Genomic DNA, 12,619 nt, shown 5'->3' on the forward strand with positions numbered 1-12,619 from the left:
CTGGGAGCGCCAGGGAATGTTTTGGAAAACAGTCTCAGAACTCAGGAAAGATCTCAGCAACTTCTGACAGGAGAACAAATCCTACAGAAAAAAAAAAATAGTGGGGATATGTGCAAATCCTGCACTCAGGCCCCAAACCTCAGCGGCACAGGTTTGGGATGGAGAGAGATAGGGCAAAGGCCCAGCCCGTGTGGCACCTAAGTGTTTGTGCTGACAGTCAGCCTGACTCCGGGATGTGCTGCTCTTCGAGGCAGGCTCTGCAATTAGGACCCTGATAGGAAGGGACCTGTCCTCCTTTCTCTGCATTCAATCCCATACCTGGAAATATGCATCATTTATAGGTTCCCACTTTGTGCTTTGTCCTTCTATATTTTTGTCTGATTGTAAAATATATTCACTGTAGATAATTTAGAAAATCTGGAGAAATGTGAGAAAGATGCAATGGACACAACCAATCCAATGTCCACAGAGAAAATGTGGAATGGGTGTGGGAATGGTAGCCATGGGGGCTGCTGGGTTTGGGGAATGGGAGGAAGAGATGAGATGTGGAGGTGTTTTCGGGACATGGAGTTGTCCTGGGTGGTGCTTCACGGACAATTACGGGACACTGTAGATCCCCCCAGGGCCCACTGGATGGAACGTGAGAGAGTCTGGGCTATGATGTGGACCATTGACTATGGAGTGCAGTGATGCTCAGAGATGAACTTACCAGGTGCAATGGATGTGTCATGATGATGGGAGAGAGTGTTGCTGTGGGGGGAGTGGGGGGTGGGGGCGGTGGGGTTGAATGGGACCTCTTTTTTTAATGTAATTAAAAAATAATAATAAATAATTAAAAAAAAAAAGATTAACCATAATTGTGCAGACACCTCTTAGCATTTTGGTGCATTTCCTTCTCTGCAGTTTTTATTATGTGTTCATATTACAGATGTGAATTGGATTTCTTGGCCCTTTGAGATCTGGATAAATTTGGCTCAGATCCTCATTCCATGCCCTGTGGAAGTCCAAATATCTCCTCAAGCTTTCTGCAGGTACCTTGGGAGCTTACATTCTGGCCATCTCCTCTGGCTTAGGCTTCTGACTCCCCAAAACTCTTGTGTCTGGATTTACTTCTGGTTCTTTCTCAGAAGAAGTCTTACTGCCATGAACCAAGAGGACGGGTTTTCTTGACTGTCCCTGTCAGTGCAAGCTCATAGATCAGGCTTTGGCATGCAGAAGAATTTTTACTGACCGATGAGAGTTAATGGCAAGAATCTCATTGCATTCTACCTTGGTGCAAATAAGTTGAGAACATATCCAAATCTGCTTGTTCTTATTCAATCCTTTTGGCCACTCTGTCCCCAGGCTTTTTTCACTGGCCATCGGTAGTGCTCAAACACCTACCGTCCCTCTGGTTTACTGCCTTTCAGGCTCACATTGGCCCTTCTCCTCCTCTAGTGCTTCCCACCGCAGTCAACGTTTCCTCACTCACCACGTCACTCAAGACACAAACCTTGGCGTCACCTTCGACCTTTCTCTTTTGCTCACACCTCACGTCTGAGCAGCAAATCCCATTGGTTCTACTTTCAAACTATAATGTGAGTCTAACCGCTTTTCCTGACCTCATCTCTGCCACCCTCATCAAAGCTGTGCAGTACCTGGACTATCACAAAGCTGGGCTCCTCACTTGCACCCTTGCTCTTTTTTCCTACAGTGGCTGGAGTGTGCCTTTAATAATATAAATCAGATCCTGGCATTCCTCCCCTCAAATCCTGCTTATGGCTTTCCATCCTACTTGAGATAAAATCTACCTCCCTAATGGTGGCCCTTTGGGATCGCTAGCCCTCTGACCTCCTCTCCTACTGCTCCCTGCCTACTCAATGAGCTCCAGACACAATGACATGCTTTGCTGTTTCTTCCCTGTGGCCTTGTACTTGCTGTTCTCTCTGCACTCGCTTTTCCCTAGATACTTCCATGATCCTCAACATTGTCCACATACTGTGCATCTCAAGTCCAATCCAAGACCTGGCACCATTGATCCTGAGACCAGCCCATGTCAGAGGAGGAGTTGACACTACCAAGGTAAGATCATGCATTTGCTCCCCAGGGTTGAATTCATAACAACCAGGAAAATAAGACACTATCAGATAGATAGCCTGATGGACTTACTTTAATGGATGCTATGAATCACATATAATTACACTTTGAAACTAGAGAAAGAGCAGTTGGTGGGCTCTTTCCAAACAGGCATGGCTGAGATGATTGACCTGTTGGTGGTAGGTGATGATCACAATTTCCTGCCAAATCATGGGATTCAAAGGGACCCCCTAAAGGATCCAATCTGGCATGTGAGGTTTCACTCTCTTCTACAACATTTCTACAATAAAATTGTCAAGATTTCCTTAATTTCTTCCCCTGAAGAGAATGTTTAGATTTTTTTTTTTTTTTGGTACCTTCCTGGCCATCCACTGTTAAATAATAATTCATTTGAGAATGCTTTTTTTTTTGGACTCCTTGTAGCCCCACTGTCCCTCCCTCCCTCCTGCTTCTGTCCTCTCTTGCCTTTTTTTACTCTGATAAGCTGAAGGAATTTGTCCATGACAGGCAAGTGTCTCTGAGTCTCCTCTTTTCTTGGTTAAATGACTCCAATTCTTCCACCCATTTCTCAGAAATGTGGTTTTAGGGCAATTCATTGACTTATACTTTGGAGTGCTTAATGGGTGAGGCTCAGAATTGCAGTCAACGTTTCCTCTCTTCTAGCTATCAAGGCACCACATAATAGATGCTCAATAAACTTCAGCATTTTTGACTTATGATGATGAAGATGATGAAGGCACACATGAATTGAGCACTTAGAAAGTACAGGTACTGTTCTAACACTTTCCATGTGTGTATTAATTTAATCCTTTTCTCAGTCCTACAAGGTAAGGACTGTTATAATCCCTACATTACAACAAGGAAACTGAGGAACAGAGAAGTTAGGTAACTTGCTCAAGGTCATTCAGTTAGTATTGAAGGCAGGATTCAAATCCAGTGCTAATAATGACATATATTTGATAAGTGCTTATTATTTGCCAAGGGCTGTTATATAACTTATTGAATCCTCAGTTCAACCCTGGGAGGTATGCATCATTGTCTCTGTTTTATGGAAGAGGAGATGGATGCTCCCGGAGTTGAGTAATCTGCCCAAGGTCACCTAGTTTGTAGGTGGCAGAGCCAGGCTTTGAACTAGGGCTGCTTTGCCTTCTAACACAGGCTCCCTCTGCACTTTAGGCTGCAGGACATCATCCAGATTTGAAAGGAGATCATTAAGCACGTGCCCTCTCCCTGAGCTCACATCCAACATCACATGCGCAGGGAAACAGCTCTCCTTTTATTATGTGTGGCTGGTGAAGTTTATACATAAGGAACCGTGACACTAATGCCATTATATTAAAAGTGCGAAGATTCCAATAAGTTTCTGAGCGCATGTGTTACAGTAGAATCTTTTTTCTCTCCCCAAGCGAGTGTACAGCTTTCCATTGATTTACTTAGCCTCACACAGTTATTACAGCGAGATTTCCCCCAGTGTCCCAGCCTCCCTTCAGCTCTCATTTAGATTTCCCTCCTAGATGCAGCCATTTAAATGCATATCGTCAGCAATTGAGCCCACCAGATTTCTTTCCCGATTAGCTAGGAAGATGGTCCTGTTAGTTCTCTGTGAGCTGAGTGAAAAATCTGGCGGGCTGGGCTGAATTGCTCAGTGACATGACCTGGTTTTGCTGGTGTTGTCAGAAGGAAGGACATGCGGTGAGATTGGAAGTGGTGTAGCAGGGAAGTTTGTGAAAGGGGTGGGGAAGGGCTTGTTAGGGAGGACAGGGAACGGAGGCAAGGAAGGAAATTGGAGGGGTGTGTGGGTTTGGGTGCATGGAGAATGGGTGGATATATGCATAAGTTGCATGGGGTTCACATGTGGACATTGGACGTTGGCGTGGGTTATAGTTGAGAATGGAGATGCGTGTGTGTAAGGTGCAGCATGGATGTCGATTATTTGGATGTGTATAATGCTGGGGTCTCAGGGAGCACATAGCTCAGTTTGAGGTCCAGTAGTCTCTGTTCCTTGACAGCATGGTTTAGGAAGCCTCCCCTACCCAGTGCAGGAGCCCTAGAGGGAGACATGCCTCTCCACATGTCCCAGGCAGGACTCAGGGCACAGAGTAGCAGAGAACTGTGTGCTCAGAGCTCAGGCTTATTCCCAAGAAGAAGGAAGGCTGAGCTGAGCTGAGTTTTTCTTCCCCAGTTTGCAAATCCGGTACCATAAATCCTTCTATCTCCCCTGGGTCAGAGAAGGTGAAGGGATGGAGAGGCCAAGAGTTACACCAGTTGTGTGCCCACCACCAGGAGGAAGCATCAGGACCTGAGAAGAAGTGCCTGTTCCATCACATATGTAGACTGTGAGCTCCACCTCTGCTGCACGCTAGCACCCAGCACATGGCCTTACCCCTAGGAGTTGCCCCATCATGGGTGGTCCAAGAGAATGAAGGTGAGAAGGTAGTTCGGCTGTAGGGAGATGTATGATGTGTGCGTGTTGGTATGGCAGGAAGTGGTCATGGGCAGCAAGTGCCTGCAGAGTGTTATTCTTTGGGAGGGTGGCTGCGGGACTCTAGGTCCCCCTGACACATACTCCCCAAGTGGGTAGCAGCAGCATGTGCAGAGATTGGCTGGATGGGCAGGTGCATGAAGGATGGGTGTGTGTGATGGTGTGTCACATGTCTGTGCAGGTATGAAAGGGTGAATATTTGGAGAAATCAAGGAGTATTTCTAAGTCAGTATGGCTCTGCATACAGGAGGGTTGTGTGGATGGGCAGGAGAGGTGATGTGTACTGGGTAGATAAGGGTGTGTGTGTGTGTATGTGTGTATTAGTAGCCAAAGGGGTGCTGATGCAAAATACCAGAAATCAGTTGCTTTTATAAAGGGTATTTATTTGGGGTACAAGCCCACAGCTATGAGCCATAAAGCATAAGTTACTTCCCTCACCAAAGTCTGTTGCCCCATGTTGGAGCAAGATGGCTGCCGATGTCTGCCAGGGTTCAGGCTTCCTGGGTTCCTCTCTTCCTGTGGCTCACTTCTTTCTGGGCTCAGCTCCTTTGCTATTTCCACAAGGCCTGCTTTAGACTATCAGGCAAACGGCTTGTTTCTCTTCCTGGGGCCTTTTCCTTTTCTTCCCAACCAAGCTCCTCTGTGTGCTTCAGCTCAAAAACTCCATAATCGAAACTCCAGCTTCCCTTCTCTGTGGTGCAGCTTTCCTGTGAGTCCCTGTCCACCAAGGGGGTGGGGACTCAATATCCTACTGGTGTTGCCCAATCAAAGCCTTATTCATTATTTAATCAAGTAAAAGGGAAAACTCTGAATCCAATATACGCTAAGATGCTCTAAGGGACAGACCAGTTTACAAACATAATCCAGTATCTGTTTTTGGAATTCATAAACAATATCAAACTGCTACAATGTATATGTGCGTGAGACAGTGGTCATGGATATTTTTCTCTTCCTTTTTTTCTGTCATTCTCTCCATTTTCTCTTTTCCCTTCCTGGCCTCTCTTTCCCTTCTCACACTCACCTTGCTTTCCCTTAAGCTATCCTAAGGGCAGACAACATATACACCCTAAAAGACACACTGTGTCCCCACCCCACCCTCACACACCACGCTCAGACTCGCGTGCATGCACATACACATAAACATGTACAAATGACAAGGACACACGCCAATCTGGAGACCCTCTGGGTGGGTGTTCTCACTCAGGCAGCTAGGGGTATGCCACCCTTGGGGAGGCCCTTGCATTTATTGAGCACCTCTTATATGCCTGGTTCTCTGCAGAGAGTGAGGCAAGGTGGGTCCCAACTCTAGGAAGAGGTAGGCCAGGCTCCCAAACGTGAAGTGACTAGACTCCCATTGAGCTCCGAAGGGCACACCCATTGGTCACCCTTCCTCCCTCCTTCCATCTCACCAGGCAGCAGGGTCCTCTTCTCCTCCCCCTGACCCACCTCTTTGGCCTCACTGGCGTTCCCACCTTGGGATCCTGGTGGTAGCTGCACTGCCTGATGGCCCATTGGCCATGTGGTGACATGGGAAAAGCTTGGGTTTTGCATTCAGGTGGCCTTGGGTTTGAGTTTTAGATTGAGCTCTGTGGTCCTCGGCAGGCCACTCCCACTTCTCTGCTTTTTATTTGCCTTATATGCAAAAATAAAGAGTATAAAATCTGCTTCCTGGGGCTGCTGAGCTCATCGAACAGGGTGCTGTGGGTGGAATGCTTGGCTCAGGACCAGTGTCTAGTAAGAAGTTTCCTTACCTGTGGGCAGTTTTCTCCTGCCTGGGTTCCCCTCTGTACCTCCATGTCATCTAGGATCTTTCTTCCATTTGGGGCATGGTCAGAGGCCAAAGTCAGAAAGGGAAGCTGAGGACATGATTCACCAATTTGCCTCTTTTTTCTGTCTCAATTTCTTCCAGATTTTTATTCTTATTTCTTAATTATTTATGTGTTCACTTTGTTTGTACTGCTGACTACCTGCCTGACCAACCCACCAGACTCAACATGTCTGAAATAAAACTCAAGTCTTTATCTCCAAGCCCACATGGCTCTTTTTATAATTTCTATTTTTCAGATATGGAAACCAAGGCTAAGGGAAGGCAAGCAACTAGCCCAAGGTCATACAGCTAGTAAACCATTAGAGCTGGAGCTGATGGCCTGGACTCTCTGAACACAAGGTCAGCCCTTTTCCCTATATGAGGCTGCTTGCCTCATGGGCCAGTGTTAGGGATTAAAGGACAGTGGATAGAGAAAGGTCACACAGACAGCCCATCCCCCCATCTCCCTCCCAGAGGGCCCAGCCCCTCCTGGGCCCAAGGTAAAGTTCCCTTGTAGAGGTTTGGAAGTTAAGCCAAGGTGCTTCCTCACCAGCCCCTTGTCACACCAGCATTATAAGCAGCCCATTAGCAAGTCACCCAAAGTGCACTGAAACCTTTCCTGACAAGCTGTCAGAGGCTGGCCCAGAGGTGGGCAAGGAGGCAGGCCCGTGGCAGGGAGAGGACCGCACGCCCGGCTTCATCCATAATTTAATACCAGTGTGATGTCTTCCATCAGCTTCTTCTCTGCTAAGCATTCAATGTAGCTTTTTCTTCCTTCCTTCCTTTTAAAATCACAGAGCATTACAAACAGAAGCAGTTGGGGTCATGGTGAGAGCCAGGCATGGGGTCAGGCGGACTGGCTCTGTCTCCAGCTGTGCCATGGAGGAGTTGAGTTGTGTGGTTTTGAGCAAGTCCCTTTACCTCTCGGAGCCTTGGAGTCCCTATTTATGGGTGGGGGATTAGAATTCCTACCCTACCAGTCCTGATGTTAAGAAAGTGTGTTCATAAGGAAAGGCTGAAGAGCAGAGCGACTGGGAGCCCAGGGCTCTTTCCAAAGCGTGGCTCTGTCACTCACCAACTGAGTGACCCAGGGCAAGTCACTCATTCCCATGGGACCTCAGTATTCCTATCATAAAAGAGGAACAAAGGGATCCTCGAAAGACTGAGAAGATTTAAAATGAGTTAATGCATGTGAGCCCTTAGCGTATTGCCTGGGACATGATTAGCAAGCAAAACAAGCAAACAGAAACAAGCTGGAGTTTTCAGCCCTTGCCACAGCCCTGGGTGGCAGGGATTGTTATCTGTACTGCACAGAGCAAGGAGTTTCACGAACTTGCCCAAGGTCACAGAACTTGTGGATGGCAGAATTGAGATTCAGTCCCAGGAGGTCAGCCTCCAAAACACCTTCTTCCCCTTTTGCTCACATGAGACGAGGCTGGAGGAAATGGGCATTCATCCAGCTGGGAGGCCTCAGTGGTGCAAATCTTCCCTCTGAGGGGAGGAAGTACTGATTACCCTGCTTGGACATCAAGATGCATGGAGTCATGTCCCATGCTGGGGGGAAGGCAACACGTTTACATGGAGATGATGAAGGTCAGCCGCCACACCAGGGAGCCAAGAGTGCCTACAACTGAAAGCAGGAGGATTGCATCCAGCATCCATGTGGAATCTAAGCCCCCTCTTGATGTAGATGTGGAGTGGACACAACCATTCTAAGGTCCACAGGATGGAGGAATAGAGTATGGATTAGAGTGGACCTACTGATATTCTATTCATGAACTATTGTGATTAGTAATCGAAGAAAATGTGGCATTGGTATGGAGAAATTGGCCATGGTGGCTACTGGGGGTAGGGAGTGGGAGGAAGAGATGTAATGTGGGGGCATTTTCGGGGCTTGGAGTTGTCCTGGGTGGTGCTGCAGGGACAATTACCGGACATCATAGATCCTCCCATGACCCACTGGGTGGACTGTGGGAGAGTGTGGGCTATGATGTGGACCATTGACCATGAGGTGCAGCGGTGGTCAGAGATGTATTCACCAAATGCAGTGAATGTCTCATGATGATGGAGGAGGTGGTTGTTATGGTGGGAGGAGTGGGGTGAGGGGGGGTGGGGAGTATATGGGGACCTCATATTTTTTGAATGTAACATTAAAAAAATAAATAAAGACAAAAAAATAAAAAAGGTGCATGGAGGGGCCACCCTGACTGAAAGGCTGAGGGGTGCTGAACCTATGGAAAATTAAGCCCCATGCAGAATCCTCCAGGGCTTTTGGTGTCAGCTCCAGGAAGTCAGGAAACAGAATGACGCAAAAGCCACTCTTTGCTGACTATGTAACGGGTCCCAGAATCAGCTCTGGGAGCCTCTCAGGCAGGCGGAAAGTGACACTTGGAGAGGTGAACAAACTTGCCTGAGTCTTGTTTCCAGCCCGCACGCCTCACACTCGCTGGCGGGCGACCTTAACTCAGGAGCCCAGGCAGGGCGTGATGACCAAAGCCCATGGGTGTGTCTTGGGCATCCTCCCCTCTGTGATTGCAGAGACTTCTGAACCTGGCCCATGCACGTGGGTGGGTGATGGGTATCAGCCAGGGCAGGAGAAGACACCTCAGCTCCAGGTGTGGTCCCAATTCACAGCTGCTGCCAGGTGTGTTCCTGGAAAGGAGCCCTAGCAATTTCCTCAAACAAATCCCCTCTCAAGGATGCTTAGTGCCTGCCAAGCACATAAACTCACACTTTAAGATGCTCAGGAAACCTGCGGCACATTTCAGATTGTTCTTGCCAGGTTTCTCTGCTGATAACCATCTCTCTTAAGTCAAGGAAGGCAGAGAGAGTCCCCTAAGCTGCCCAGGACCTGGAGGAGCATGTCTCCTTTAAGCACAGTTGAGGCATCTGCCCTGCCCAAGCTTTCTCTCTGGACACCCTCCACTGGGGACCTGACTTTCTCCTCTCTGTTACTGATACTTAAATTCCCAGCAGGGGGTCTGGAAGGAGGCTTGGGGATTGTCTTGCCCATCTCCCTCAGTTCTGATGGGGAAACTGAGACTAACTAGAGAGGTGACAGAGGACTTGGCCAAGTTCACAGAGTTCAGTCCCTGGTAGAGTCAGACCCCTACATGGGACTTTTTTCATCTCACTGAGGGGGCGTAAGGGCTGTGGGAGAAGGCCACTGGGAGGCAGCTGTGGTGGGATATGGTCATCACTGTTGCCACTGGTGTAGTCGTCTCTTCCTCCTCCTCTTCCTCCTTCATCATCATCATCCAACAATACCAGCAATAGCAGATGTAGCAGTTGCTCATTGCTATGTGTAAGAATTGCACTACATTCTTTTTTTCTCTTTCTCTCTATTTTTTAAAAATGTTACATTAAACAAATATAAGAGGTCCCCATATATCCCCCACCCCCCTCACCCCACTCCTCCCATATCAACAACATCTTCCATCATCATGGGACATTCATTGCTTTTGGTGAATACATTTTGGATCACTGCTGCACTACATGGATAGTGGTTTACATTGTAGTTTACACTCTCCCCCAGTCCAAACAGTGGGACATGGCAGGATATACAATGTCCAGCATCTGTCCCTGCAGTATCACCCAGGATAACTCCAAGTCCTGAAAATGCCCCCACATCATATCTCTTCTTCCCTCTCCTTACCCTCAGCAGCTACCATGGCCACTTCCTCCACATCAATGCTATAATTTCTTCCATTACTAAGCACAATAGTTTCATAGTACAATATCAGTAAGTTCACTCTAGTACATACTCTATTCCTCCATCCTGTGGACACTGGGCTGGTTATGTCCACTCTACCTCTATATCAAGAGAGGGCTTAGATTCCACATGGATGATGGATGCAATTCTCCTGCTTGCAGTTGTAAGCCCTCTTGACTTCCTGATGTGGTGGGTGACCTTCTTCACCTCGCTGTTAGCTGGCCAGGGTAAGTCCAAAAAACCAGAGGGTAGGGCTTGCAAGTCTGCTGAGTCTCAGGGCCTGGTTGTCCCATGGATGGTCCAGAGATTCAGGTCTTCTGAGTATACACCATCCCCAGCACCAACCACAGTCCAGTAAAAGTGACAGAAGAGGCATGGGTAGAAAGGTCACATTTGAGTACAACTCCATCACACTTAGGAACACAAACTCCAAAGTAGGGCCAACTGACATGGCACTGAACTCGAGCCATCTGCCATGACCAGAGAACCTGTGGGTCTCTGTAGCCCCCAGGAGAACCAGTACCTGGGGTTGTATCTACTTTGGCTGTCTCTGGGACCCTGCTGAAGCATGCATAAGCACTACCCCTCTGATGACCTCCTGACTCTTTTTTGGAGACTCATAGCCATATAAACTCATTTGTTCTTTCCATTTCCCCCTTTTATTCAAGGTCAAAAAGCAGTTTTAACACCTGATATTACATGTAGGCTGAGAAATTCTGCTGGTCTGAGTTGAACCTTTTATTCAAGGTCTCTTTCTAGTTACATCATCAGCTGGTGTTTGGTAGTAATCCCTCAGCACCAGGGAGGCTCATCCCTGGGAGTCATGTCTCATGCTGGGGGGAAGGTAATGCATTTACATGCTGAGTTTGGCCTAGAGAGTGGCCACATTTGAACAACATGGAGGCTCCCAGGAGGTAAATCTTACGCACTGTGCAGCTCTAGGCCTTGTTCATAGTTCAGGCACACAGGCTCATCATCATAGCCATTGGTATCAAGGGCTCATTGTTGGACCATCTATCTTTATTGGTCTTTGCTATTGCACTTGGTGGATTGTTGCTGCTCCATCAAGGAATGTGATAGAGCTCCCCTAGCTAGGAACTTAGCACTCTCTCAGTTGTCGTTTTTAACTGAAACCACTATGAAAATATCCAAACATTTTTATGTACCCTGTATACATGACCTGGAGAACTTCCTCCCAACTATGTGCCCCCTATCAATAACACCCCACACCAGTGTTCCTTCCCTGCCATAGTTGAACCTCTGGGTAGTCCAAAACTTCTTTAAAAAGGAAACCTAATATATTGCCAGGTTCCATTAATAGTAAAATGGAATATAGTGATGGGTTTAAAGGTTAGATACAGAATATGTAGTAATTTAGAAAAATTAAATAAAGGAAAAATAAATTGGGGTATCAAAGAACGAAAAAATGAAAAAGCTTTGTTTTTGACATTTTGCCTTTCATCACTGCTATAGGTGTTGCCCTGTATGTAGAGTGGCAAGGCAATTTCTTCCATTCATTTCTTCCTCAGTGTCTACGTCCTTTCTTTCTTTTTTTTTTCCAATTATTAAATTTGTGTTCACAAAAGTTTTAGATCACATAATCCACATATCCAACATCAAGCACTTTATCCCTTCCCCAGCAATGATCTTTTTACATGTTCATATTATACTTGCTGCAGCTGATGTACACATATTGAAACATAGCTTTCAAACATGGTTCCATTTGGGTTTACATTATGGTTTGTATTTTAGACTATGACTTTTATACATTTTTGGTGTAATTTAACATGTCCTATATCCATCACTGCATGATCTTGTGGAACACTTCCATTGCCCCACAGTTACACTGATTCCATCTATTCAATACCTCTCCCCCCCTCCCCTCAGGACCCATAGTGACAATCAATCTTCATTACTTGAAGGACCATATTCACAGATACTTGCAACAATATTGAGGGCTTGACATACTCGACTACCCTAACCCTTTGGGAGCCCCCAATTCTCTCATGAGATACAATTCCCTCTGTTTGAGAACAGCAGTCCTCCCCAGGATATGGGTACACCTTCATTCTCATTGTACGGGTCTCCACCCAGTGATACAACCCACTATGACAAAATGAGCACTCACACACTCCCTAGAAGCCTACCCTGTGTCAGATGCCCCCCTTAAGCATCTTAAACAGGTAATCTTCCTTATTATATTTTCTAAAGAGTTTTCTCAACATTATAGTTTCAACCATATACCTGACAATCTTCTATGTTCAAATGTTCCCCCCACCCTCCCCCAATTTCTTGGGCCATCAGACCCTGTGAGATAGATTTTTCCCTTCCCATTTCAAAGATGGGTAAAGTGAGGTTTAGCAAGATTAAGAAACTTTTACCTGCATCACACAGCTAGCAAAACCAGGTCTGCTGGGCCAGGCTTTTCACCACTAGTTTACGTGCCATCCTCTTTGGTGTATGAAGAATTTTTTTTTTTTTTAAGATTTATTTATTTATTTATTTCTCTCCCTTTCCCCCTCCCCCCCACCCCGGTTGTCTG

General features: G+C 46.7%; 1 long non-coding RNA gene across 1 annotated transcript in view; it reads left to right on the forward strand.

Annotated features, from left to right (window-relative positions):
* Positions 1–928: 928 nt before the first annotated feature.
* LOC111765884 (uncharacterized) overlaps positions 929–12,619 on the forward strand; it is a 28,767-nt gene continuing 17,076 nt past the window's right edge. Inside the window, exons 1-2 of the long non-coding RNA XR_002798098.3 lie at positions 929–1,031; positions 1,946–2,061. This is a non-coding gene — a long non-coding RNA (uncharacterized lncRNA). The remainder of the gene's footprint in view (positions 1,032–1,945; positions 2,062–12,619) is intronic.

The sequence above is a fragment of the Dasypus novemcinctus genome, chromosome 8 (assembly GCF_030445035.2).
Source record: "Dasypus novemcinctus isolate mDasNov1 chromosome 8, mDasNov1.1.hap2, whole genome shotgun sequence".
Classification (NCBI taxonomy): domain Eukaryota; kingdom Metazoa; phylum Chordata; class Mammalia; order Cingulata; family Dasypodidae; genus Dasypus; species Dasypus novemcinctus.